At 42.1% G+C, this 27,117-nt stretch overlaps 1 protein-coding gene and 1 long non-coding RNA gene across 5 annotated transcripts in view; one reads left to right on the top strand and one right to left on the bottom strand.

Annotated features, from left to right (window-relative positions):
• The window catches only part of Kcnab1 (potassium voltage-gated channel, shaker-related subfamily, beta member 1), a 429,014-nt gene that overhangs the window by 28,607 nt on the left and 373,290 nt on the right, over positions 1-27,117 (bottom strand). The window lies entirely within an intron of this gene.
• Positions 190-25,599, top strand: A730090N16Rik (RIKEN cDNA A730090N16 gene). The gene is made up of 4 exons (NR_040390.1): positions 190-218; positions 552-613; positions 23,236-23,466; positions 24,539-25,599. It is a non-coding gene; the product is annotated as an RIKEN cDNA A730090N16 gene (long non-coding RNA).

Here is a 27,117-nt window from a genome sequence, read left to right as displayed (position 1 = left end):
AGAGGCAAGGGCTCAATTGTTTTTCTGAAATTTTCAACTTTTTCCCAGAGTTATACCTGATTATATATATGCGTGTATACATTATAGGCCAGGATCTGTGTCTGAGGGAGATTATGCGTCCAAGGGAGTTTAGGTCTAAAGTCTAAAAACCAAGAGAGGGTAATGGGTAAACGAGGAAAGAGAGAATACAGGCAGAAGAACGGGAGTCATGAAAGAGGGTAGAAAACTAATTTGTTTCTATTTTCAGCTGGTCTCAGGACTGCTGTTCTTTTCTTTTCTGCTGGATGTGTGAATGTAACCATTTTTATGTATAGAAGTAGCAAGAATCATTTTGCATTCTAACACAGTCCAGCATGAGTTAATCCTTTGGGGCAGTGGGTGTGGGAGTTGGGGCTTTCTTTTTAATTCCACAGATCATTAGTGGAGTAGGAAGGATACGTGTGTAGTCACTGGATATATCTGCTCTACTGACCCACTTAGAAAAATGATTTTTTAAAATAAGTGTTTTGGGAAGAGGGATTTATAGCCTTTATTTTCCCTTCCATTTAAAGCTACCTTAAGGGCGTGGCCAGGAGAGGGGCAATGAGCAGGATGGAAAGTGAAAAAGGAAAAGGTAAGTTTAAAAAAAATTTTAAAATTCACAATATAGACATAGTATTACCTTTAAAAATCCTGCAGTCTTTAAACTTAAATACCTTAAAATTTTACTTCTTTTAAAAATATACAAAATCTTGATGCTAGAGAAATGGTTCAGTGGTTAGAACCACTTGTTGTTTTTGTAGAGGACCCAGGTTCAGGTCCCAGTATCTATGTGGCAACGTCCAACTATTCTAACTCTAGTTCTAGAGAATCCAACATCCTCCTCCCATAGATAAAACATATTGAGAAATAAATCTACCTTAAATTATTATATAAAGTGTTAATGCAAATGTAAGTTGTATTGCTATAACTGAAATAAAGTAAGATTTTAAAGGAAAGAGGCAAGGCTTAGGGAGAGACTGGCCCTGCCAGAAATGGAAGAACTAGGTTTCATCAGAGATGTTGTTATGAATGTGGACAGAAAGTGTAAGTCTAGAACTGGACACAGTTTTTAAATTATTATTATTTCAAACCAGTTGTTTTATTTCTCTGTCTTTGGTTTTCTTTCTTTCTTTGTTTCTTTTTTGTTTGTTTGTTTGTTTGTTTTTTGCTTTGTTTTTAGAGACAGGGTTTCTCTTTGTAGCCTTTGCTGTCCTGGAACTCACTTTGTAGACCAGGCTGGCCTCGAACTCAGAAATCTGCCTGCCTCTGCCTCCCGAGTGCTGGGATTAAAGGCGTGCGCCACCACGCCCGGCTTTAGTTTTCTTGTTAAACTCCAGCAGCCAGTGCTTGTAGTTTCTTTGCAGCTTTGAGATGTCTCTTTGGATTTGTATGAGTTCATCATTTTCTGGACTGCAGAGCTCCTTCTGGCTCAGATCTCAGAGCTTGGAGCTAGAAGGCTGGCTTTTCTCATAGGTTTGGAGCCTGCTCAGAAGTAGAGCGAGGTGTGCCCAGCACTGGCCCCAACTACTAGCATAAGAGCTGTTGATTGAACTAGGAGAATCTGGTTTCCAGTTATAGGACACACACAGGATCCAGGAGACCTTGATAACCTTGGCTTTCTATCTAGACTTTGCTTCAGTGCAGAACAGATTGATAATAATTAAGCAGTGTGTAATCTTTGTAATGACTGTTTAAGTTAGTAATATTTCACCCTCATTTTATTTGATGCAGAACCAGGGATGTGGAAAAGCAAAGTCACTTTGGCAAGGTTCTAGTATGCAGCCTTGATGTTCTGGAGATATGTGTGTGTGTGTGTGTGTGTGTGTGTGTGTGTGTGTGTGTATGGCCTTGCCATGGGACCCAAGTCTAAATGCATAATTTATTTATGGCTCATATATGCCTCATATACATAGATAAAGGTAATTTCTTCTATCTATCTATCTATCTATCTATCTATCTATCTATCTATCTATCTATCTATCTATCGTGATAGGGTTTCTTTATGTAGTCCTGGATGTCCTGGAACTCCCTCTGTAAACCAGGCTGGCCCCAGATTCAGAGATCCACCTATCTCTGCCTCCTGTGTGCTGGAATTGAAAGTGTGCACCACCACTCCTGGTTTACTTTATATAAAACACTGTTAGCATTTGAAGTGTACCTATATTTTTACTGTGACCCAGTCCAGGAGGTCAGGTGTGGGATTTTCCTTTTATGGTGTTATGTCAGTGCTGAACATTTGGATTTTGAAACATTTCTGATTTTAAATGTTTGAATTAGGGATTTTTTTCCTTGTGTCTTTCTGGGACAGGGGTTCTCAGACACACCAGAGGAGGGCACCAGATCTCATTATGGATGGTTGTGAGCCACCATGTGGTTGCTGGGATTTGAACTCAGGACCTTCAGAAGAGCAGTCAGTGCTCTTAACCGCTGAGCCATCTCTCCAGCCCCTGGGACAAGGGTTCTCTATGAAGCCCTGGCTGTCCTGGAACTTGCTCTGTGCATCCCGCTCCCCAACTCTGGGATTAAAGGCATGTGCAGTCACTGCTGCCTACCGGATTAGGGGTGTGTAACCTACCTCCCGGTAGGACGTCCATGCTCTGTACTGATCACAGTTCAAACTTAGTGAATCCCATTTGTGAAACTTGCATCTAAGAAAAGCTCCTTGAAGAAAGGCTGACTATGCTGTGACTTCTCTGGACAGACACAGGTGTCCCTGGGAACTCTGCTCATTCCTGGCATACCTCACTACAGAAGGAGGCTCTGCAAAGCTGTGTGTTTTTAGTGTTTCTTCCTTCTTCAGACACCTGCTCTTTAATCCTAGCAAGACAGTGACTTCCCATTTTACCTATAGGGAACACTTAAGGTGAAGGCAGAGCTCACTAGCTTTCTTTTTTAAAATAAAGAATTAATTAATTAATTAATGCATTTTGTCTGCAAGTATGTGTATGCATCACATAAGTGCCTGGTACCCTGCAGGCCAGTAAAGAGCATCAGATCCCCTGGAACCAGAGTTACTGTGCCATATCTCCAGTCCCCAAACATATCTGTCTTGTCTCTGAATTCTCCTCTTCACTCCTTTTTCCCTGTAATAATGTTATGATCGCATCTGCTCTTTCTAACTTCTCACCTAGACTTCTTTTGTTTGCTGAGACTCTCCAAGGTGTAATTATGTAGGCTATGGATCAAAAGTTGCAATTTCCCCATCAATGCAACCTTGAACAGGAGCCAACAGTTTTCTAATCCAAACTGGTGATTTCAAGTTATTGGACTGTTTCCATGTTTGCTTAACACTAAGTGGTAGTAACTAAAGAGTCATGTCTTGTGCTAATAGAAGGGAGAGAGTATCCTTGATAAGTGTAGAGGGCAAAGCTGCTATCTAAGATGTCAAATTCTTTAGGATCAGTGGACAATGGAACAAATTCCAATGAATTAAAATTCGTTGGGAGCAAGGCGATGAATAAATAAAACTAAAGAGACAAGCCTAAGTGAACTTAAAGTCCTGGATTGTGAAGTTTTTCTAGATAAGTGATATTATCTTAATCTGTGGAGCCACAAATTCTCTGTTCTGTAGGTTAAGGGTGTTTCTCTACAGATCCTAGGAATTCCTTTGGCAGTGTTACTGAAGTCACCCTGAAATAAGAGAACGTTCCTAGTTTGAAGATGGCTGTGCTGGTTAGGGGTTTTTGTTGACCTGAGACAAGCCAGGGTCTTCTGGGAAGAGGGAACTTCGGTTGAAAAAAATGCCTGCCTCACATTGGCCTGTAGACAAATCTGTGGGTTTTCTTTTTTTAAATTAATGGTTGGTGTGGGAGGAACCAGCCTGCTGAGGCTAGCGCCCTTCCTGGGCAAATGGTCCTGAGATGTATGAGAAAGCAGCCTGAAGAAGCCAATAACCCATATCCCTCCACAGTCCCAGTTCCAGTTCCTGCCTCTAGGTTTCTGCCTTGAGTTCCTGCCTCGCCTTTCTTCAGTGATGGACAGTCACCCCTTTCCTCCCCAAGTTGCTTTTGGTCATGATGTAATCATAACAGTAGAAAGAAAACTAGGTCGACAGGCCTTCGCCTATTCCAGGGTGTCCCCCTGACAAAAGGAAAATATTGAAACATGAAAAGAGGTGGTTTTTTTTTCCTCTAAAAATGTAAAATTTTACACTTGTCATGTTTCTGACCTATAAGTTATTTTAGTGTATGGATGGTATAAAATAAAGACCTAGTTTCATTTATTTCTTCTTACCACAAAAATAATCATTTTCTCCTGGCTATATTTCCCTTCTTCTTTTCCCTTTCGTTGTTTCTTTGTTTCTTTTCAATTTGAGACAAGATAAGGGTGACCTGGGGAGAAAGCACTTCAGTTTTAAAAATGCCTCCATCAGATTGGCCTGTAGGCAAGTCTGTGGGGCAGGTTTTTGATTAACGATTGATATCAGAGGGCTCAGCCCATGGTCAGTTATTGTGTAGTATGATGGATGTCTAACCTTTTGACAGTGTGGAGTTTCCATCTACAAACATGTCATGGCTCTTCTGGGATAATGTGGCCTAGGGGCACAGGTTGGACAGGCCTAGTCCTTGTCCCATGTTTCCTTATTTATCTTCTATGCCATATTGCTATGGGTCAAGTTTTATTCTTGCTAATGTCTGTGTTTGGCATCTCCATGGGTTGAGTATCCCTCATTGGCATTTTACATCTCAGTGTTTCAAACTGCACATTTCTGAGTTTGGGGATTTGAATCCAGCATTCAGAAAGTTTTGGATTTTGTAGCAATGTGGATTTCAGATGTTCAGATGAGGGGAGAGGGATAGTCACCCTGCATTCTGTAGCTAGTTCCTCCTGTGAGGAGTTGTTATTGAGGCTTTAAGGTGAGTGTTGAGACCCGGCAGGGCCCCTGCAGTGCTTGCTTTTCTCAGTGCTGTGACAACAAATATAAGGCAGGAATGGCTTACTCAGCTCATGATCAGAGGGGACAGTCGCCATCACATGGGAGGCATGGTGTTGGGAGCAGCTCGTGGCTGTGGTAGAAAGAGCTTGCCTGTATCTAGGCAGATTAGAAAGCAGACAGGGGACGGGAGCCTCATGCCTGCCTCCTAGAGACCCAATTCCTCTAGGTAGGCCCCAACTTATACAGGTTCCATGACTTTCCACAAGAATGCCATCAGCGGGGGACCAGTTGTTGAAACACATGAGCCTGTGGGAGACCTCGACATCTAAAATGTAACATCAGATCCTTCTCTTCCACGTACTCATCTCCAGGAATTATTTAGACTCTTCTTAGACCTTTAGTTTCTTTATAAATGCTTAATTTGTTTATCATATTAATTTTCAAATGGCAGATTCAGCTGGAAAAGATCTAATTTAGTAGAGCTGGCTAGTTTAACCCTTAAGACTTCCCATTCATGGTCCTGGTATATATCTCCTGTCTATCTTCTATACATGGCACCATCTTTATATGATCAACTGCTCTGTCATTTCCCAAATAAGGCCACGGGGTCCTCTGGTTTTTCAGGCTCACTTCTTTACTTGGGTCTGTATCCCTCTATTCATTCTCTCTCTTTCTCTCTCCCTCTCTCCCTCTCCCTCTTCCTCTCCCTATCTCTATGCCTATCTCTCTGTCTCTTTCTCTATATTATGTGTCTATCTAATCTATATCTAATCATCTATATCTATATAGATATAAGCTGAAAGAGGAAAACAGCACTGAAAAGGGACATAGAAGTTTACCAGGGAGGCTCATGTATTAAAATTTGTTTCACTAACACCAGCATTCTCAGTTGAGAGAATTAGTCTGTGTATCTTAGAAGTCAAAAGACCACAGTGGAAGTAATTGCTTCAGGGTGTGTGTACTGGCTAGTTTTGTGTGTCAACTTGACACAGGCTGGAGTTATCACAGAGAAAGGAGCCTTCCTCTAGGAAATGCATCCATGAGATCCAGATGTAAGGCATTTTCTCAATTAGTGATCAAGGGTAGAGGGCCTATTGTGGGTGGTGGCATCCCTGGACTGGTAATCTTGGGTTCTATAAGAAAGCAAGCTGAAAAAGCCAGGGGAAACCAGTAAGTAACATCTCTCTATGGCCTCTGCATTGGCTCCTGCTTCCTGACCTGCTTGAGTTCCAGTCCTGACTTCCTTTGGTGATTAACAGCAATGTGGAAAGTGTAAGCTGAATAAACCCTTTTCTCCCCAACTTGCTTCTTGGTCATGATGTTTGTGCAGGAATAGAAACCCTGACTAAGACAGTGTGTGCGCCTGGATGGAAGATTATCATTTCTTCTGGGGCTTGAGATATTGTGGTTCATGCTAGTGTGTTGGTATATTGCTCCATTAATTACCTCAAATCTATCGTAATGGTCAAGATAATTTTTGACTTGAAAATTCTCAAAACTGATATTCTCAGTTGCTCTTCACTGTCATAGATAAATTCATTTGAATAACCTAATAATTTTCCAAAGGAACGAACCAGAATGAATAATCTACAAATGTATAAAGAAAGAAATGAGAAAGTTAAATAGCTATTTGTATTTATTTCATGGAACCAATCTATTATAATTTCAGAATAGCTAAATGTCTCTATCTCTCTATCTCTTGTATGTCTAGCTCTTGTACCTCCACTTCTTATATATCAGAAAAATATAAGGTCACTCTGGTGTTTCACAATAACCATAATCAACAACACGGGAAGATATAGAAGTTATTAATTCATATTTAACTATAATATTGAAAAGATCTCAAGATGATGTTAAGAATTACTAGGGTTTTTTTTTTTTTTATTCTAACGTTCTTGAGCTTTAAGTTGTAGCTTTTCTTACTAAGAAATAAGGATACATCTATCCTCTTGTTGTATTGATTAGGATTTTTATTCTATGTGTATGGAGGTTAGGCTATCAAAAACTTAGTTGAATGTTCTTAAAACGAAAGGCATTTATTTATTCATGCTTGTCACTGGATGGTTCATCTTTGAAGCTATTGAGGACTAACCTTTATCCCCAAACTCCCTGCTATCTTTAAGATGATTTCTCTTGTGGCATTAATATACTTCCTATAGCATCTGAGGATATTGCACATGAACATATTCAGCATGATCTTTTGGCTCATGATTTTAAGCAAAACTCTGAGATGCCTTCTCAGTGGGCTGCTTCAGTGGCACGAACCAACAATTTGGAAAAATGGGCATTGTCTTAGTCAGGGTTTCTATTCCTGCACAAATATCATGACCAAGAAGCAAGTTGGGGAGGAAAGGGTTTATTCAGCTTACACTTCCATACTGCTGTTCATCACCAAAGGAAGTCATGACTGGAACTCAAGCAGGTCAGAAAGCAGGAGCTGATGCAGAAGCCATGGAGGGATGTTCTTTACTGGCTTGCTTCCTCTGGCTTGCTCAGCTTGCTCTCTTATAGAACCAAGACTACCAGCCCAGAGATAGCACCACCCACAAGGGGCCTTTCCCCCTTGATCACTAATTGAGAAAATGCCTTACAGTTGGATCTCATGGAGGTATTTCCTCAACTGAAGCTCCTTTCTCTGTGATAACTCCAGCTGTGTCATGGTGACACAAAACTAGCCAGTACAGGTGTGGTGGGGAGATTGGCTTATAACTTACTCTGTAACTGAGGCCCAGCCAGGGAAGAGGAGGCTAGCCTTCCTGTGGGTTAGTCTCAGGGACAGGGAATACACTGAATGAAAACCTGTATACCAAGAAGGCAATGTAGACCAATGTAGGCAATGTACTGGGTAGATAACCAACAATTCCCACGAGTTTTGGATTAATATTACTGGACATTCCAGGCAGGTGGGTATCTAGGTTACAGGGCAACAGAGGAACACAGAGAGAGCTCACTTTACTGCTTGTCAGCTATCTGCTAGACTATGTGCTGGGAGTTTTTCCAACATTACTGCATTTATGTTTTTATTGTAGTTCTATGAGGTAATGTTTTGAAGATATTTGCTCTCAATTGAAATATTACCTCCAGGTGGAAGGGAGGAAACTCAGAAGCCTCTAGCAGCTAAGAACATTTATAAAGCTCAGGAAGTTCATGAAACTTACATGGCTTCGGAAGCCCCAGGAGTTACAATACTGGTGATACCCTGTACCAAGTTCATGTAAGTAGCAAATGGTTGCTGGGGAGAAGGAGACTCTTCAGCAGAGCTGCTTGCAAGTTGGAAGGAGAATTCCAGGAATTTAGCTTTCATGAGCTGTCACTTAATGATGGGACGGATGTACTTTTCTGTGATACAGCTGCTTTTGAGTTACCCATGCTCCTGTGAGCAAATCACTACCTGTTTCTGTTAGTAACCCAGTTAACTCATTGGTTCACCAAGCTAGACTTGAGTGGAATAATGTCTTTGTTCTGCTATCACTGTGCTAATCTGGGGTAAATAGATAGCTCTTCACGTTTCCCCAGGGACAGTCACACAGCAAGTGGTAGTGCCATAATGTTATATTGCATTTGAAGAAACCAAGGCCCAGAAAGATGAAGGCTCATTTCTGCTAGTTGAAAATTTCCCCTTTAACCTCCATGCTCAGAGAAATGAAGCTACACACCCCATCCATCTCTCTTCCCTCGTCTTCATGGTTCATGCCCACTGTTTTGATTATATTCTTTGAGACACAGAGTGGCAACAATATCCGAATCGACTGAAGAAATAAGCCTTTGGGCATGTCAGAAGGAAATATATTGGGCAAAATTCTTTTCCAAACATTCTTTGAGCTGCTGAAAATAAATTTAGCCAGATCCTCCAGTGCTGCATGTCACTTAGTTTTATAATTGGGAGCACCTGTCACTTCATTACAGCTAACTGGCTCAAGGCTTTAATATCCGATGTTTTAAGTTATGTGAATGCCATCCTCATTGGTCAGACAGATGGATATAGAATCTTGACACATAGTTTCTTGCTCTATTATCCTGTCTGAATCCTTTTATTCCATAACTGTCTGTGAATCTGCTTCTGGGGACAGGCTTTTAACTATATTTTAAAAGGCATGCTATCGTGTGGATCAACGAATAAAGCAAACAACTTGGCAGAGATTGATCAGAGTGGGAAAAATATCAACCCTAATGAGATTTTTCTACTGGCAAATCCAGTTTAATGATCCAAAGGAAGCAGTCTTTATTGCTCTTTTAATAGTCGAAGCTAGCTGTCTCTTTGGTCCTGTCATGGGAGATGTCTGGAAGGAGAAGCTATCTTAATCTTAATGACATTAAAAACCTTCTCCCCTTACATCCCAGGCTGCCCCTGGCTGCCTCTAGTCCATTTTGGCTCTCTCATACTTCTCTGTGCCTGCCAGGTATCTGGTAACCAAAAGGCGACTTTTAACCTTGCTGTGGTGGAGCAGAATAAGATTCTCAGCTTCTCATCACCTAAACTACCTGGTAATGAAGAGTTGCTGACCAACTAATGTTTTTAACAAAGCACTCACAGCTGCATCTGTATGCAGGATGGCTGGGCAACTTGCAGTTCTGAAGCTGTTATGAGAATGGCCTGTGGCTATCTATGGCTTCTGTATGAAGGGAACAAAGGTATCAATCAATGGCTTTGGTGTTTGACAGAGGCTGTGTTTAGAGGTGGGGCCTTTGGAAAGTGATTGAGTCAGGAGTGCTCTGCCTTCACCAACGGATTATTTCAATTATGGATTCAGATGTTGAATAGGTGGTAAGATGTGGAAGGTGAGCCTGGTTGGAGGAAGCAGCTCACCAGTCTTTGAGGGGTATAGAGTTTGGTTCTGGCCCTTCTTGTTTCTCTCACCTCTTCTTGGCTACCCATAAGGTAAACAGCTTTCTCCTTCCATGTCCTTCTGACATGATGGCCTAAAAGCTCTGAAACCAGGCACCCAAACCAACCTTTTCTTCTTTGAGATTGTTCAGGTATTCTATGATGAAAAAGCTGCCTACCAAAGCTGGTCTCTGTGGGGCTGGCCTGCCACGCCCTGTGCTTTATTGCTGGTCCTGTTCCACGTTCTGCTTGGATGAAGACTTTCTTTAGAGCTTCCCTTCCTGTTTGTGGGGGACTTCTCCACCTTTCACTCAACAGTTTCCCTCATGGACTCTCTCAGAGTCCTCTGCTAAAGGAGAGTGTAGGGAGGGTTTTAACGATAAAGCAGTGCTTCCTCCCCACAGTCCACGGAACAGCCATAAACACGCTGTTTAGACAGCTTGGGCTCTGTCACAACCACTTTTTTTTTTTTTTTTTTTTTTTTTTTTTCCGAGACAGGGTTTCTCTGTGTAGCCCTGGCTGTCCTGGAACTCACTCTGTAGACCAGGCTGGCCTCGAACTCGGAAATTCTCCTGCCTCTGCCTCCCAAGTGCTGGGATTAAAGGCATGCTCCACCACACCTGGCATATGCAAGCTTTTTATTTCGTACCATAATAAAGATTTAAAACGAATATATATACCTTGATTAAGGACTGGTGAGATGGCTCAGTGGTTAAGAGCACTGGACTCCTCTTCCAGAGGTCCTGAGTTCAAATCCCAGCAACCACATGGTGGCTCACAACCATCTGTAAAGGCATCCGATGCCCTCTTCTGGTGTGTCTGAAGACAGCTACAGTGTACTCACATATAATAAATACATCTTATAAAAAATTAAATCCTTGATTAAGATTGACACAGGAAAACTGTCTCCTGTTTACTTTGGTTTGTTCAGCCCCGCTCCCCACCTCCTCCCCACTCCTGCTCTTGCATTCACTGTCCTGTGATGCGCACAAATACTCCTTGCCCAGGAACCAGTTTGACTGAGTCTTCTACCTCCTGAATGCTCGCATATCTTCACTCCAGATTTTGTGACGCTGCTTGCATTAATGTTAGAGATCCTTTATCACCTAGGGTGTTAAAAATAATAGTTCACACTTACATAGCACTTATGGTGTTCCTGGCAATGTTCTAAACTCTTTGCATATATTAAAGAACCCATTTCTTTAGACAATTTTATCAAATAGGTGATTATTGTTGTTTTATACATGAGGTACACGAGGAAACCGGGGCACAAGGAAAATGAGTAAATTATTAAAAAGAAACAAAGGCAGGAGATGTATTGGGACTCCTGGGAAAAGTGGGAGGAGGAGTTTGGGGTGCATGAAAATGTCAAAGATTAAAAATTTTTTAAAAAAGTATGTTTTTTTAAATGTATTTTTTTAAAAAGAGAAATGAGGCCAAGCACTTTTCATCAGTACAATAGTAAATCAGCTAGTCCCTCCCCATCAAAGGCTTTGGGGTAAACTTTGAGAAGAGATAGTTACTAGGACATCCCACTTGCATGGGGTTGCCAAGGGAAGTGCTTTCCTGGGTTCAGTTGCCTAAGGATTCCGAAGCAACTGTAGCCGGGGTGCAAAGGGGACTGACTAGTGCCCAGGCTGTTTGCAGATCTTGATGTTGTGCGTGTGGTATTGGTTTTGCAGGTACACGGAACAGAACAGTTATGCTATCATGCGCCCTTAGACAGGTAACCTGGAGGAGAGCCTGTGAGGCCAGTGTGCAGCAGGGTTGGATTCCCCTTTCAGGGAGGCCCTGCTCGGGTAGCACATGAAGCTGTGAGAGTGAAACCTAAGTTTCAGTGGAGATCTCAGGAGTGGGGAGATGCCAGGAATGTGGAATATCTGCAGAGGGAAGCTGTAGGCAATAAATCGAGGCTGCCAAAACAGAGCACATGTGGTCTGCAAACGCCAAGCCATGGGAGTGGGGCTGCTGGAGCTCACGTCACACTACCACGTGTCCTGGATGCTGGACACAGATGCACAGGAGGTTTGTCCAAACTTTCTTTGGTATCCTCTTATTTATCCTTTTTTGGAATAGAAATGTTTAATCTTTGCCATTGTCTGTTAGAAAAGTAATGTTAATAATCAATTAGTTGATGTTAGAATTGATAATGTTCATTTTTTTTAGGAGTTCCTAGTTAAGAGACTACCTTGAATCTCAGTAGAGACTAACTTTGAATTTTAAAGTGTTAGTCTAAGACACTGAGAACTCTGGAAATGAACTAAGTCCTCATTGCATTATGAGACAGCTGTTAGCCATTTAGAGCCAGTGTGAAATATTCAGTTTGACTATGAAACGTTCCCCATGGTCCATGGGCTTGTGTTTTGAATATTTGTTCCCTAGCTGGTGGTAGCTGATCGTGGAATAAGGGGTAGGAAAATTAGGATGGCTCTCTGTTTCTAAACCCTAAGGCTGTGATTGGATTTTGACAGCCACAGTCATTTAATACTGGCCACTTACAGTCATGGATACTTTTATCCTATTTGTGTGTGAGTTGTTTCAGTCTTTTGTTTTTCCAAAGTTACATGTGCACATTGTTTAAAGAGCTAACATTTAAAACGATTGTAACAAAAAGCCTCAGTCCCCTTGCACTTGTATCCAAGAAATATCTGATATATGACATTTCTGATAGATACATGTTTCCTCTGGTGTTAATTTCTCTATTTCTCAGTCATTTTTGGACTTTTTTTTTTGAGACTTTGCTTGTTAGCTTTCCCTCATATACAGTTATACCTCTATTATTTTATGTATTGCTAGTTGCATTGACTCTGAAGGGATGGTAGGAACTTCACCTGCTCCCAGCAGTAGGCCCCTGTACCTGCAGCACTCCCACAGAGAGATTTGTGGCCACCAGTCACATAGGGGCAATACCCCAAGACCTTTCACATGTAGATGAGGCATCCCTGACATCTCAGACCAAGACAATAGGAAAAGAGAAGTGACCACAGGTCAACATAGGCCCAAAACAGAGTTCTCCATGCTATTGAGGTACATAGCGGCCTGAAGTTTATTAGCCAATAAACTTCCCTTCCTAGACATTCCTCCCTGTAAAAGGTATTTAATCTCAGGCCCATCCTGAGAAGTGGGGTATGGTTTTATGCATTCACTTTCAACTATGACAATAAATCGTTTAGAACCATTGGCTGTCTCTTTCCACCAAGATCTGCCATGGGGAGCTATGGAAAAGGCCTTGACCTACAGAGCCATAGCCTAATCCCTCATAGAAGGGCTCTCTGTACTGCCTAGCCACAATCAACACCAAGCCTGCCATCTTCAAGCCAAGGACAATCTCTCTGTTGGGAGCTCCCCTCTTCCTCCTCCCCTGCTCCAGGCTAGACTCTGTCCCCAGCCCTCTAGCACCGACTCTGGTCTCTCCTCTTCAGGGACTCCCAGCAGCACCTGGATGTCCAAGCGTCTGAGAACCCCATAGCCCCAGCCTTGTCGCAGGCCTTGGGACCCCAGAACAAACTCTGGTTTCCTACATCTTAGACTGTGCGTTCCCTGAATTCGTACCTCAGTGCTTCCTTATGGCCCAGCATTTGCCCTAGCATGGCTCAGTGTGGGATGAGCACAAACTTAGTGTGGAGCTGTGTGTACTGTAAGCGAGAGGTAGTATAGTTAGGATCTGTTAGCATGCCCTTTTAGTATCATCTTCACTGGCTAGGTCTTAGTAGACAGGACTGCAATTCTGGGTCTTCAGTGGACACTTTCAGTCTGGAGAATCATGATACTCTCAGATCCAGAAATGCTCATGACAAATTCTCAATTTTATTTTTTCCTCTCTAGATAGCCTTGCATTCAGCCGGTACTGGATCTCCTGGTCAGAAAGAACATTAATAGTCTTATGTTTTCACTTCTCTTCTATATGCTTTTCTTCTTCACATTTTCTAGAACATTTAAACTAAATATTTAACATCTTTATTAACTGAAAAGAATCTTAGCCATTATATTTTTAACTTCTAAGCACTTTTTCTAATTTTTTGGTATTCCTGTCACTCTTGCATTGTGTGTGTGTGTGTGTGTGTGTGTGTGTGTGTATGCGTATGTGCCCATGCAGGCCAGAAAAGCATGTTGGATGTACCATGTGGGTGCTGGGAGCTGAACTCTGTCCTCTGTAAGAGCAACGGTGTTCTTAGTGGCTGAACCATCTCTCCAACTCCAGGTGGAGATTGTCTTGAATGCCAAGTCTTCTGTTCTTGTTTAAGAACAAAAATTTTCAAATTGTGTTTGAACAATGCTTTTCAATTAGTGTAATTCACTGTAGGCATAATTTATCACACTTGAAATTCTTTTGTTAATTTTTTTTCTGTAGTGTTATTATCATTACAATTTTTCTTGGGATAATTTCTTCCAAGAAATATGGTAGTGTTTTTTTTTTTTTTTTTTTTACATGAGCATGGTATGTAAGACTTAGTTGTTGCTGATTTGGTTGTGAGTGATAGTAGGATAGATTTGGAAATTTAAATGTATATACATACAATTTCCAGTCAGTAGACCTGGCCTCATTCATTAACAGGGAAGGGCAGGACCTTGACTGTAGACGTGTCCTCTAAATCTATCTTTCCTTTAGTCTATGGCATCTTCTGAAGCATTGGTGCCCCTTAGCATCTTAAGCATTGTGTCATGCATACCATTTACATTCTCTTCTGTGGGCATGCCAACTAGCCAACCAAGCAGTCAGACAGTTAACCAACCAGTCAGCCAACCAAAACCAACCAACTAACCAACCAGCCAACCAACCAAAACCAACCAGCCAACCAACCAAAACCAAGCAACCAAGCAACCAGCCAACCAACCAAAACCAACCAGCCAACCAGCCAAAATCAACCAATCAGTCAACCAACTCCAACCAACTAGCTAACCAACCAAAACCAACCAAAATCAACCCAAAACCAACCAACCAACCCTAATCAGCCAGCCAACCAGCTAAAATCAACGAACCAGCCAACCAACTAGCCAACCAACTAAAACCAACCAACCAAAACCAACCAGCCAAAACCAACCAACCAAAATCAACCAACCAACCAACCAACCAAAACCCAACCAAAAACTGACCAACTAACCACCCACCCGCCTAAATGCATTCCTTTTCTCCTTTAATGTATATTGCTCCAGGTTTTCAGGTGTCTTCTATGATAACAAAGCTTCTGTTTCTGTTCATTGTCTTCTGCTGATTGGATCTTTATCTGATGACATGTAAACATATACTTTGGTATTCTAAATGCAGAAGTTTTCTCACTTTTGTGCAAATAAGAAAGCCATAAGTAAGGACTAAGTGGCTCTTGATTTCCAGTTTCACTTGCTATGTGAGTTAGAGATCTCCACCGTGCTGATGATGGTAGACAGTTCCTTACCCACCTCACCTGACCTTCAGCAGCATTCAATGTACTGGTATTTCTTCTTTCTTTGGGGTATTTTCTTTACCTCCTCCTTCAGTTACCACACTCTTCTCACCTTTCTCCAAACCAGCTAATATTGGAGAACTTTAGGGTTCAGTCCTTAGTTGTTTCTTTCTATGTCCATTTTCTATTTATTTTACTCTATATGTGATTTTATCTATTACATTCTTAAGATTTACAAACACCATTTACATGCAGACTGAGTGTCAGATTCAGTGTCCAACTTTAGCATCTCTCTTTGGCTGTCAAACATTTCAATCTCAGGATGATAAACCCAAACCTTCACTATCATTCTTGCTACACGTGGAATTTTCATATCTGTTTGGAGCAGCATTTCTCAAAATGTGGGTTTTGAGCTCTTTGGTGAACCATAACAGTAGCAAAATTACAGTTATGAAGTAGCAATGAAGTAATTTTATAGTTGGGGTCACCACAGCATGAGAAATTGAGTTAAAGGGTTGTAGCATTAGGAAGGTGAGAACTACCTAAAGTTTAGAGCATCTCCATCCTTCCAATGATTCAAGCCTAAACCTTGTAGTCATTTATGTTCTACTCTTTGTCATATCCATAAATAACCCATTTTACTCTTATGTGGTCCACATTGCTAACATCTTTATCTAACCATGGACATCTCACCGACATTGTGGTAGGCATTTCTTAAGATTGTTCCCTGCTGGTACATTTGCATCAACAATATAGTCACAATAATTCACAACACTAATTCAGGTGGAGGGAGGCTTTTGACATGCAACCTGCCTCATGGTCACTTTGTGATTGAAAATTCAGAGGGCTCAAGGGATGTGGCTCCATCATCTCACCTTTATCCCTACATTTTCACTTGTCATTCTGTTGCTGCCCCACTGATGTCCTCAAACAAGACAGGCAGCTCTCATCCCACGGCCCTTACATTGTTCCTCCGAAAGAGATCATCTACACCGCTCCCAGTTGATAGCATGGCCCCTTCCAGTCACAGGCATCCTCACCTCCCTGCGCTCACTGGCAGCTTTGTGAGTGTTTCTGTCTTCACAGCCTGCTGGTTTCCATTCTTTCAAAGCACTTCCCCTTTGTCTATGTATTTATTAAAGTTGTGAATGCTGTACTGTTCGTGTCTTACCTCCTCTCTTAGATTAAATTTGTCTCACAGAGATGTGACTTTCTCCTATTTTGAATAGCTTATTCGTGCTTGGTGTGTATGAACAAGTGAGGAGCCAGCTTTGGGCATGGGTATCGTACTCTCCCCTATGTTCTGGTTTGGGCTACGTCATATGGTGACGTTTAAACTGTATCCTGTCAATGTTTTGTGAAAAGCTCTTGACAATCTCATCTTTCTCAGAAAGGGAGTAGGGAAATGGAAGGGAGAAACAGAATTTCATCCTTCTTTCCCTAAGATATTCTTCGTTTTAGTATTTCCATTTTCCCTTCTGTTTTGTTTTCTGTGAATTCTTGTCATATTGTATTTTGTCTCATTATAGAAAACACTCCCTTTTAGTTGGAGATGGAGTTTGTTCTGTAACAATGCTTTTTCAGTTTCAAAGCCAATGATATAACATGTTCCATTTCCCCAAGTAAATAACAATGTTGGTGACACTTTCTACTGCTCTGCACAAATCCCTTCCATTTGCTGGCCCTTAAAGCCCTCAACCTGGTTTTTATGTGTATGTAACATATGGTCATCTATGTTGGTGTTTTTAAACGTTCAAAAATCTTCTTGTTTACCTTTTATTATTTTTGTGTGATTGGGGGCAACTGAAGCCGGCTAGTCTCCCAGCTTTTCCTTTGTAAAAGTAAAACTTAGCACAGAGACACATCACAAAAGATGGGGATGTTTCAGATTGTTGAGCTTGTGGGTGTGTGGCATGCAATGTCCTCCAGGCCTTGAACGCTGACAATTACTCCCTAGAGCGGAAGAAACTCTTGCAAAGCCTTCAGATTCCTAATGAGGGTCTTTGGGATGTAATGAGAGGACACGAAGAATGCCTACCTGCAATGTATAGCTTGTGCAAAGGTAGTCAAATACCCAATTCTGTAATTTGTGGAAATTTGAATCTCAAGACACAGCACTTTTCTACACTCCAATTATATTGACTCTAATGGTATCTTATTTTGAAGTAAACACATTTTCTGGAACTAATGGAAGGTCATTTAAGTCAGATAGTTTTAAAACATGCAAAATATGTGGGCAAGCATGACTTCAGATGCAATCGCTTAGCTTATTTTTGCATTGCCTGTTGGTCCTTTATTCTATCAGCCTCAGTGAAATCTCACACTTGTCCCATAGCTTTTCTGCCCATAGTTAGGCATTTCAAAAATAATTTTAAGGACTAAACAGATCCTTTAGAGGTTTCAATCAATAGTTTAAGCTAGAACTCTTCTCTTTTTCCCCACCGGGAGCCTGAATAGCATAAAACAACAGGATAATTTAGAGTGTGGTGGCTTTCTCTATTTCTCTAGTCTTTGAACCCCTCTGCATCCCTGGCCCCAATTCTAGATCCCCTCAAAGAGGCTTTGACTAACACAGAACACTTTCACCTGGGTACTCTGCTGTCCTCAGGAGGGTGGCACTTAGCTAGCTGTGCTATCAAGGCAGATCGTCAGCCCAACACTCCACTTCTAGATTTTCCAGACAAAAGTAGGGTCCCAACTCACTGTGTTCCTCAGCCATGGACTGAGGGGGACCAGCTAGAAACCTAGGACAATGCAAATTTCCAGGCATCTATAAGGGTGACCCTAGCTAAGATTCCTAGCAATAGGGGATATGGAGTCTGAACTGGCCATCTCCTGTAACCAGGCCAGATTCCAATGGATGGATTGGGACACCAACCCAGCCATAAAACCTTAGGTGTGCAGTTTGTCCTGCCTACAAGATGTGCAGAGGTAAAACATGGAGGGAAAAGCCAACCAGTGATTGTCCCTGCTTGAGACCCATGCCAGGAGAGGGAGTCCACCCCTGACACTATTAATGATATGATGCTATTTTTGCAGACAGTAGCCTAGTATAACTGTCATCAGAGAGGCTTCACCCAGAAACTGATGGAAACTGATGCAGGGACCCACAGACAAACATTTAGTAGAGCTTGAGGAATCCTGTGGAAGAAGGGGTGGAAGGATTGAAGGAGGCAGAGGGGTCAAAGACACCACAAGAAAACCTACCGCATCAACGAACCTGGGTCATAGGTGCTCACAGAGTCTGAATTGTCAACCAAAGAGTATACATGGGATGGGTCTAGGCCCTCTGCACATGTAACAATGTTGTGCAGCTTGGTCTTTATGTGGGACCCCTAATAAGAGGAGCAGGGGCTGTCTCTGACTCTGTTGCCTGTCTTTGAATTCCTTTCCCCTAACTGGGCTGCCTTGTCTAGCCTCAATAGGAGATGCACTTAGTCTTACTGCAGCTTTATATGCTAAGTCTGGTTGATATTCCTGGGAGGTCTCCCCTTTTCTGAGGAGAAGGGGAGGGGGGTAAATGAGGGGAAGGTGAGGTGAGAGAGAGAGATTGAGTGAAGGGAAGGGGCACTTAATTAAGTTATGTAAATAACTTAATTAGAGAAGAGAAAGAAAGGAAGAAAGAAAGACAAGAAATGAAAGGAAACTCCAAGGGCCCTGAAAGTTTCCAGAAGAAAGTTTCCAGAAGAAAGAAACCCTCCCTGCTGGGGTGGATGGAGCTCAGCAGCCTTTTTCCTCCCTGCTGGGGTAGATGGAGCTCACCAGCTCTCCTTCTTCCCTGCTGGGGTAGATGGAGCTCATAGTACAGGTTTCTTTCTTTTACCTTTCTCAGCTGGGTCCCTTCTCTTTCTTGCTCTCTCAGGCTTCATATTCTTATGCTAGAGTGAGATCCAGATTGATGGAAATGAATGGAGAGGGGGCAAAAAGGGAAGCTCATTTTATAGAATAATTCCAGTCATAAGCGGAGTCAGGATTTCACCATCTCTCAGCTCCACTGCAACAGTCTGTGTGAGTGGTAAGGCACTCAGCTCTTCACAGCATTTAGAGTCACACTAAGGTTATTTTCTAAAAGTCAAAGATATGGCACCTGTGGAAGTGCCTGTCAGGCTTCACCCTGCAAGATTCACCTTAAACTGAACAATGGTGGGGCACAGTGGTCCTTCTCCATCCTTGGAGAGGCACTGAGGAAGACCCCGAAGTGCTTAACTTGATCTAACCACAAGACGAGATCAGATAGACTGATCAGGAGGGTTCTCCAAAACCAATTGCAGGGAGTTTGCCTGTTTGGCCAAGGTCACTAAAGAGAAAATGGGGTGGATAAGTCCTTTTAGATGAAAAGAGATTGACTAGCCACAACAGAACATCCTACACAACACTGTAGGAATCTCCTTTTCCTTTCTTTAGTGCCAGGGATTGGAGCCAGGGTCGAACGCATGCTAGTCCAGTACTCCACACCTAGCTGCATCCCTCAGGATCACTCACTGTGGGGTCTGTCTTTTCAGAGAAAAACAAAACAAGACATCCAAATCCATAAGGGCACTGGAGGGAACAGGGGCAGGCCTTGAGTGTTGCATTACGGGAATGTGCTGGACTGTCATGATCATATGAGGACTGCTTTGTAATCAGGAGATAATGGAGAAAGTATTCATGGGTGAACAAGAGCAGACAGAACTTATAGCAGCTTGAAACATGGAGACAAGGCATATCAAGTGTTCATTCTTCCGTTTTTCTGTGATTTTTAATTTTCTCAAAAAGCTGGAGGAAGAAAAGAAATCATGGAGCCAGCTTTGATTGTAGAAGTGCTTTGTCACCTCATTCTGATATTTCGATTGTGTTTTAGGACCTAAGTGAAACCCCATCTTCATCTTATTCATATAAAATCCTAAACGCATAAGCATATGCAACAACAATAAGCACCTTGAAATATTTATAAGATATTCCCACTTAAACAAACACAATTCTTGGTCTCAAGGTTGTTGGCAAGAGAATGTGTCTTTCCCATTCTTCCTGTTTTATAAATAAGAATCAGAGGAAGAGGTCTAACCAGCTCACCCTAGTCCGCACACTGGCACCCAAGTCCTCTCATTGTATCTTCTCAGCACACCTATAAATATCCAGGACTTTAACAAAACCACGCACTCCTCAACTCTTTTTGTAAAGAGTTAAGAAGGAGACTGTGAGGTACTTGCTCATCTCACTGTGAGAATTACTGATTAGCAACCCTACAGGTGGCTGTGCTCCCTCCATTCAACATGGGTGCGAGTGCTGTGACCCCTCAGAGAGACACTGCTAAGAACAGCTCTGTTCTGCAGCCCATCTGTGCAGGTAGACAGCTAGTATGGATATCTGTCTCCAGTTCCTATGCATGCCATCACAGACCTGCTGTGGAGCAAGGAGGAACCTATAGGAATGGATTCCCCTGAGAGTGAGTCAACATGTCCTTAGCATATTGAGTTAAATCATGTCACATCTCTAGATGTCTTTTAGAGAGCTGACAGCTCACGGAAGGGAGTGCATGTGAGTCACCGATAGAATACTAAGCGGCTCTGTCTTCACCTGACAGCTGGGGCGAGCAAAAGCATTCTCTCAGTCTCTTCTCTCTCTCTCTCTCTCTCTCTCTCTCTCTCTCTCTCTCTCTCTCTGTCTCCCACCAACTTCTCCCCTCCTTCCCACTTCTCTCTATATATATTTGTAATGGAAAACAGTTTAAAGAGAAAGATGGGGGGAAAACAAAAACATCCCCCAAGCCAACCAACCAAAAAACCATTTTAAACCTGGTGGGGTCCTCAACCTAGAGAGGACAAACAGCTCACCTTGTTTCTTTATGAGTCTACTAGTAGGGGCTGCATTTACAACTGAATGAAGATGGAGAGAAAAAAGAAAGTAGACAGGAGAGAGAAAACACAGGAAGTTGTACAGAATATATTCATGTCCTTTCCCAAGATCATCCATTCCTACCAGGATTTTATAGATTGGGTATTCAGTCTATAACTGAATTCTAACCAAAGCACTGTGTGACAAAAACTGGATTTTAGGAAGTGTTTTTCTTTACAGTCAACTCTTTACATATATCCTGCAGGGTAACATTTCAGTATCCTATAATTCTTCTGAAGTTTCTTTCTCAATCTGTGGTGAACACTGCTAACCAGGACCCTGTTTCTGACAGGTGCGACCCTAGTGATCTGTGTGCAGACCTTCTCGGGCCTCTCCTAACTCGGGGCCATTTTTCAGCAGGTCTTGAGGACTCCTTGTGAAGCAGTATGACAGCCACTAGCATGGGCACTCTGTCCCATGGACTCTGCTGCTTTACCTAAGATCATTCGTTTCTCTGCAGGAAGTGCGAGAAACAAACAAGGAAATAAACGGGAGAAAAGAAGCAGCTGGCGAGACATGGGCACAATTTACCAATCACGGTAGGATTAGAAACTACTGTGGAAGCAGCCAAGACAGAGAGAGGAAGGACTGGACACTTATGATATTCCTAACACATCTCTCTCTGTGTTTTAAATTTTAAAATTATTTTGTGTGTTTCATCTGCACATACGTATGTGCACCTAGTGTGTGTATAACTGGTACTCACAGAGACCAGGTCTCCTGGAACTGGAGTGACCAATGGTCGTAAGCCACCATGGGAACGCTGGGGACTGAACTGAGTCTTCTGTGAGAGCAGCACTCCTAACACCCTGAGCTGTCCCTCCAGTCTCCCACATGTGGTTTTGAAATATGTATGCAAATGAAACATGAAGACGTAATAAGATCTTCAATTAGCTGTCCACTGCTGGCCCCCATACTAGCCTTGAACATACACTGTATAAGACATGCACATAGTCCTTAGGTGTGCATCTGGTTAACTGTGCATTAGCTGGTGATCGGCAGCTAATGGCCAGCTGGACTTGTCCCTGGTTTGTTGTTGTTGTTTTGTGTTTATTTGTGTTTTTTTCAAACCCAAAGTGTATTACTGAGCCATGTACTTTCTGCTGAGTGATATTTTTCAAATCTCAGACCTGATCCCTATCACCACATCACGCTGGGGAAAGCCAAAGTGGCAGAGAGAGGACAGCTCCCAGGGCCTCTGTGTGCCCGGGGTTGGGAATTTGGGTCTTTCCGCACGTTTCAGTCCTAACTGCTTTAGCTGTCCCTAGCGCTCCTCCATTTCCTCTTGTGCTTTGTTTCAATTGATTTGATAAATCATGTGATTCATGCATTTTATTTATTTATTTATATTATTTATTTACATATGTGTGGAGTCTGGAAGTGTGCATACCCATGTGTGTGAACATATATGCAGAGGCCAGAGGAGGACATCTGGTGTCCTGTTCTGTCACTCTCCCTGTGTTGTTCCCTTGAGATAAGGTTTTTCACTGAACGTGAGCCTCCTCCATTTGATCAGGCTGCTCAGCTTCTGAGAACTGCCTGTCTCTTCTCCAAGAGTCTGTTGTTATAGGCACGCATGGCCATGCTTGGCAACCTTTATGTGATTGCTGGGGATTTGAATTCAGGTCTTTGTGCTTGTGTAGCATCTGCTCTTATCCACAGAGCCATCTCCCCAACCTCCAGCTTTCTTAGTTATTATCCATCTGCCCAGCAAGTAAAAATGTAACTTCTATAAGGGCAATATTTTTGTCAGACTTATTAACATCTAATTCTCCTGGGTACTCAGAAAAGTGCTTGGCACACGGTGGGTATTCAGCGAATATAATCTGAGAATGAGTTGATCTTTTTTGTGTTTGCTTGTTTGTTTGTTTTTGGTGTGGATACCTTTGAAAATAACTGCAGGCACAAGACCATCTTTTAGGCCGAGGCCTGGAAAAAAAAAATCTATGATTAAATTAATGCAGAGCAATATTCCAAGGAGAAAACAAATACCTTATAAGAAAATTATATTGCGCCCTCAGGCTTGATCCTTCATGACCCCACAGACCCTGTTTAGCCCTGTAGCTTGGCCTTCATTGGGGTTTCAGCATCTTATAATTTCAAGGCCTTGAGTGTCTCCCATAGTTACCCATGAGAAGAAAGGTGTATGTTCATTATCTGGTCCACTCCACAAATAAGGCTTAAGTGCTTAGCCTTGGCTCTGAGGGAGGTGGTGAACTCACACTGTTGGCTCATTCCCATGGTGCTTTGCCTTTTAGCTCTGTATTTGAGTGAGGAGCTGAGGTTGAGCAGGGACAGGAACCTGCCTGAATGCCGCTGTGGCCAAAGCCTGGATCTGAAGCTGTCTGCTCTGCCCTGTGCTCTTTGCTGAAGTCCTGCTCCAGTGAGGAGACCCGTCCCAGACTGTGGAGGGAAGCTGACTTCTCCCCAGGGCCGACTTCTCTTCTTTTGGCTTCAGTTACTACTGTTCTGTAAGACTGAATTCAAAAGTAAGCAACTAATTTGTTTGGAGAAGGAAATTTTAAGACAGAGTAACATTCGTGTTGCAGTGTGGCTCCTGCTGGCTGCCTTGAGTCAAGTTTACAGTGAGAGTCAAGAACAAAACCAGAGTAGAATGATGTAAACAAAATATTTAATTTGGCCCGAAAACATAGTTTGACATAGATGCATTCAAAGTTGAAGACAAATCAGGCATAGACAAAAGGGGCCATAACTGTTAAAGAAATTAGTGCCATTAAAAAAAAAAAAGCAAAAAAAAAAATTCCACGGGGGACATAGAAAGATGTCTTGTTGGCAAGATCTCACCCATTGAAGCCTTGGGGATATAACAAATGCACACTCATTTGGAAGACTTTCTTTTCAAAGGATGCCTGAAAAGAGAGAGTAGCCAGGGCTCCTTGCTGGAAATAGGCTGCTCAGGGAAGTGTCTTTTTTTTTTTTTTTTTTTCTCTTTTTTACATTCAGCTTCAAAGTACTATGAGGCTATTTCAACCATGGTCTAGAGGGGCCTGTTTACTTTGCAGACTCGAGAAGAACTTGAGATAATACACATGAAACTGGCTTTTCAGGCATCAGGAACACAAGAATTACAAGACTGCAAGATTTTAAAGAAAAGTCTAGGGAGTGGGCAGGCTGTGTGTGTGTGTGTGTGTGTGTGTGTGTGTGTGTGTGTTTAGGGAATAGACTTCCCATAGGGAGCCCCTGAGTAGGCTAGTCATGAAGTTGGAAGGGTAAAGTAAGTTGAATTACACAGCCCAGATGGGATGCATGCTTAGGAAACTTGTAGTAAGTTGAGTGGATCCGGCTCAGGAGGGAGAATGTGTGTGCTGCAGGCAGCACAGAGGTGGGCTGCTCAAGTGCACTGGAGCTCAGACGATGCCATATCCCTGGTTAACGTGTTGGACATTAGCTATAGGATTTAACACTTTCCTCTGGGATTTGGATTTTGATTTCATTCATTTTTTTTCCCCTGGCTTTTCTCCTGTCCCATCGTTTGTGGTGGGGATGTTTACTCTGGGCCATTGCACATTGTAAGTATGTAATTGGTTTTTATTTTCACAGGGCCTTACAGATTCCTATCTACGAGACTGCTTTAAGTCTCATTAGATACTTGGGAGTTTGGACTTTTAACAGAAGTGGGACAGTTACGACTTGGAGGATCCTTGAAGCTTGGCTAAAGGCTTTTGCATTGTAAGATGTGAACATCTTGGGAGATGAATAGAATCTAAAATATTTCCCATGGGCTTGTATTTTAAACACTTGTGGCCAATTGGTAGCAATACTTGAAGAGGATGTGGAACCTTTTAGAAACTGAGCCTGTCTGTCAGAAGTCACTAGGGGCTGGAAATCACTGGGCGCATGTCTTAGAAGCTTGCAGCCTGGCTCCCAGTTCTAACCTGTGTCTAGTTCCTGGGTTGTAGTATTGTGGAACTTCTGCTGCACGCTTCCGGTAATGTCTTCCCTGAAATGATGGGCTGGAATGTCTCTGAAGCTACTATGAGTGATGCTGCATATCATAGTCAGAGCAACACAGACACACAAGGCTAATACCCCATGCTGCTATCAGACTGGGAGGAGCTTTTACCTCTGGTTATACAGAATAGTTTTCCTGACACATAGGGCTTAGCATATGAAATGTGTAAGTCCAAATTATGGTATATACTGTGGATTTCAAATACTTAGTATGAAAAGAGTAAAACATACATTTCTAAAATTGTTACATGTTGAAATAGTATGAGTAGTTAAAATAATACTGTAACCAAACCTATCTGTTTCTTTTCTTCTTCTTTTTAGTATGGTTAATAAATAATTCAAATTGCATAAATGTCTTGTGTTATATCTTTCTGGCACAACATTGTCATATGGCTTGCAGAGGTTTTCTTCTTGCTTTTATTATGATTTTGGGGCCATGGTGGGGCACCTTTTAGAGGCATGAAATAATGAAATAATGCCTCTGAAATGAAAGAATAATGAAAGTTAGAGCCAGATGCACTGACCAGTTGTAGGTACATGATATATATATATATATATATCAGGTGTTTAAACTTTTGTTCTAAAACATTTACTTTGGAAAGTAAAGTACCCAGGTTCTGTATTTTCGAACCAATAAAAGATTGACAATCGAGGCTGTTTTCTGTGCTCTCTTGTTTTGTGAGTTGTCACGAATATCTTAGATTCCCAAGTCTTCAGATTCCTGTTTGCATAGTAGCAACAGTAAAAACCATGACCTATGAAAAATATTTACAGAATCTGCTCTTTGGTTAATATGGTGGGGATAAGTGAAGTGGACTTCGGTCTTATCACCGTTATTTGAAATAAAGACATCTGCGTTGCTTGATGGCTGTAGTGGCTATTCCTGGTTGTCAACTTGACTATATTTGGAATGAACTACAATCCAGAATTGGAAGGCTCACCAGTGACCCTTATCTTGAGGCTTGGAGATTCTTATCTGGATCTTGGTAAGGAGATCTTGAGCCACAGTGGCTATGGATTCCAGAAGATTAGATCTCTGAGTTTAAGGAACACACCTTTAATCTGGGCTACACCTTTTCATCTGGGATTAAGGGTGTGGTGGCACACACGTTTAATCTGGGCTACACCTTTTGCTGGAGACAATATAAGGACATTGGAAGAAGGGAGTCTAGCTCTTGCTCCTTCGCCTGCTTGCTGTGTGAGACTGAGTAACTGCTAGATCCTTGGACTTCCATTCACAGCTGCGACTGAATCATTGTTGGGAATTGGGCTGCCGACTGTAAGTCATCAATAAATTCCTTTACTATCTAGAGACTATCCATAAGTTCTGTGACTCTAGAGAACCCTGACTAATACAATGGCTATACAAGCCTCAAGAAAAGGAACATGAACAAGGTGAACAGTAATTAGTATAGACATCATACTTAATGATTCAGGAATTCTAGATGATTAGTTTTGGCAATGAGCTCTACATGAAAAAGACTTGATTTCAAGCATGTTTTAAAATCAAATTCTTACTAAAATGTAATTTAACTTGAAAAATCATCATCATATTTTGTCAATAAATCTTAAAAGTCTATATATTAAAGTGCCTCTTCTTTTTGCCATTAGTCACAAGTGGTCCACACTTTACATCTATCACCACTTCAATGATATAATGTGTTCAATGGCTTTCTCCCTGGAGAATTACCCTGCAATTGACAATAGCAGAAAAACAACTCCAAACCCGCATGGGACACAACGTCTCTGTCAATCCATGTGCAGAGTGACTGAAGTTGTCGTGAGCCTTCCCTTATTCTGAGCTCAAGGCAAGAATTTGAAATGGATACTGACGTATGAAAGTGAGAGAATTAACAAGGGACTCTCAGTGGTTCTAAGGAGAGATGTATCCTCATAGGAAGGAAGACATAGGATGTTGGGCTGATTTTTTCCCCTACGATTGGAAACCATGCCACTATTGGCAGATAGTATAGCAGAGACAGATGGCCCAGCAGCTGCTGTGAAAGAAAAATGCCTTACTACTAGGTGAACCATGAAAAATAATGAGAAGGACAGAGAGAAAAAAACGTACACGCGCGTGTGCTCCCCTCTACTGTCACATTTTCCTGTCAGCACAAAACCAAATTGTATTCTGTCAGGTGGCAGATCGCAAACGAAGTGCTTTGATT

The sequence above is a fragment of the Mus musculus genome, chromosome 3, assembly GCF_000001635.26.
Source record: "Mus musculus strain C57BL/6J chromosome 3, GRCm38.p6 C57BL/6J".
Classification (NCBI taxonomy): Eukaryota; Metazoa; Chordata; class Mammalia; order Rodentia; family Muridae; genus Mus; species Mus musculus.
Note: the sequence above shows the minus strand (reverse complement) of the source record. Positions and strands in the feature narration are given on the sequence as shown.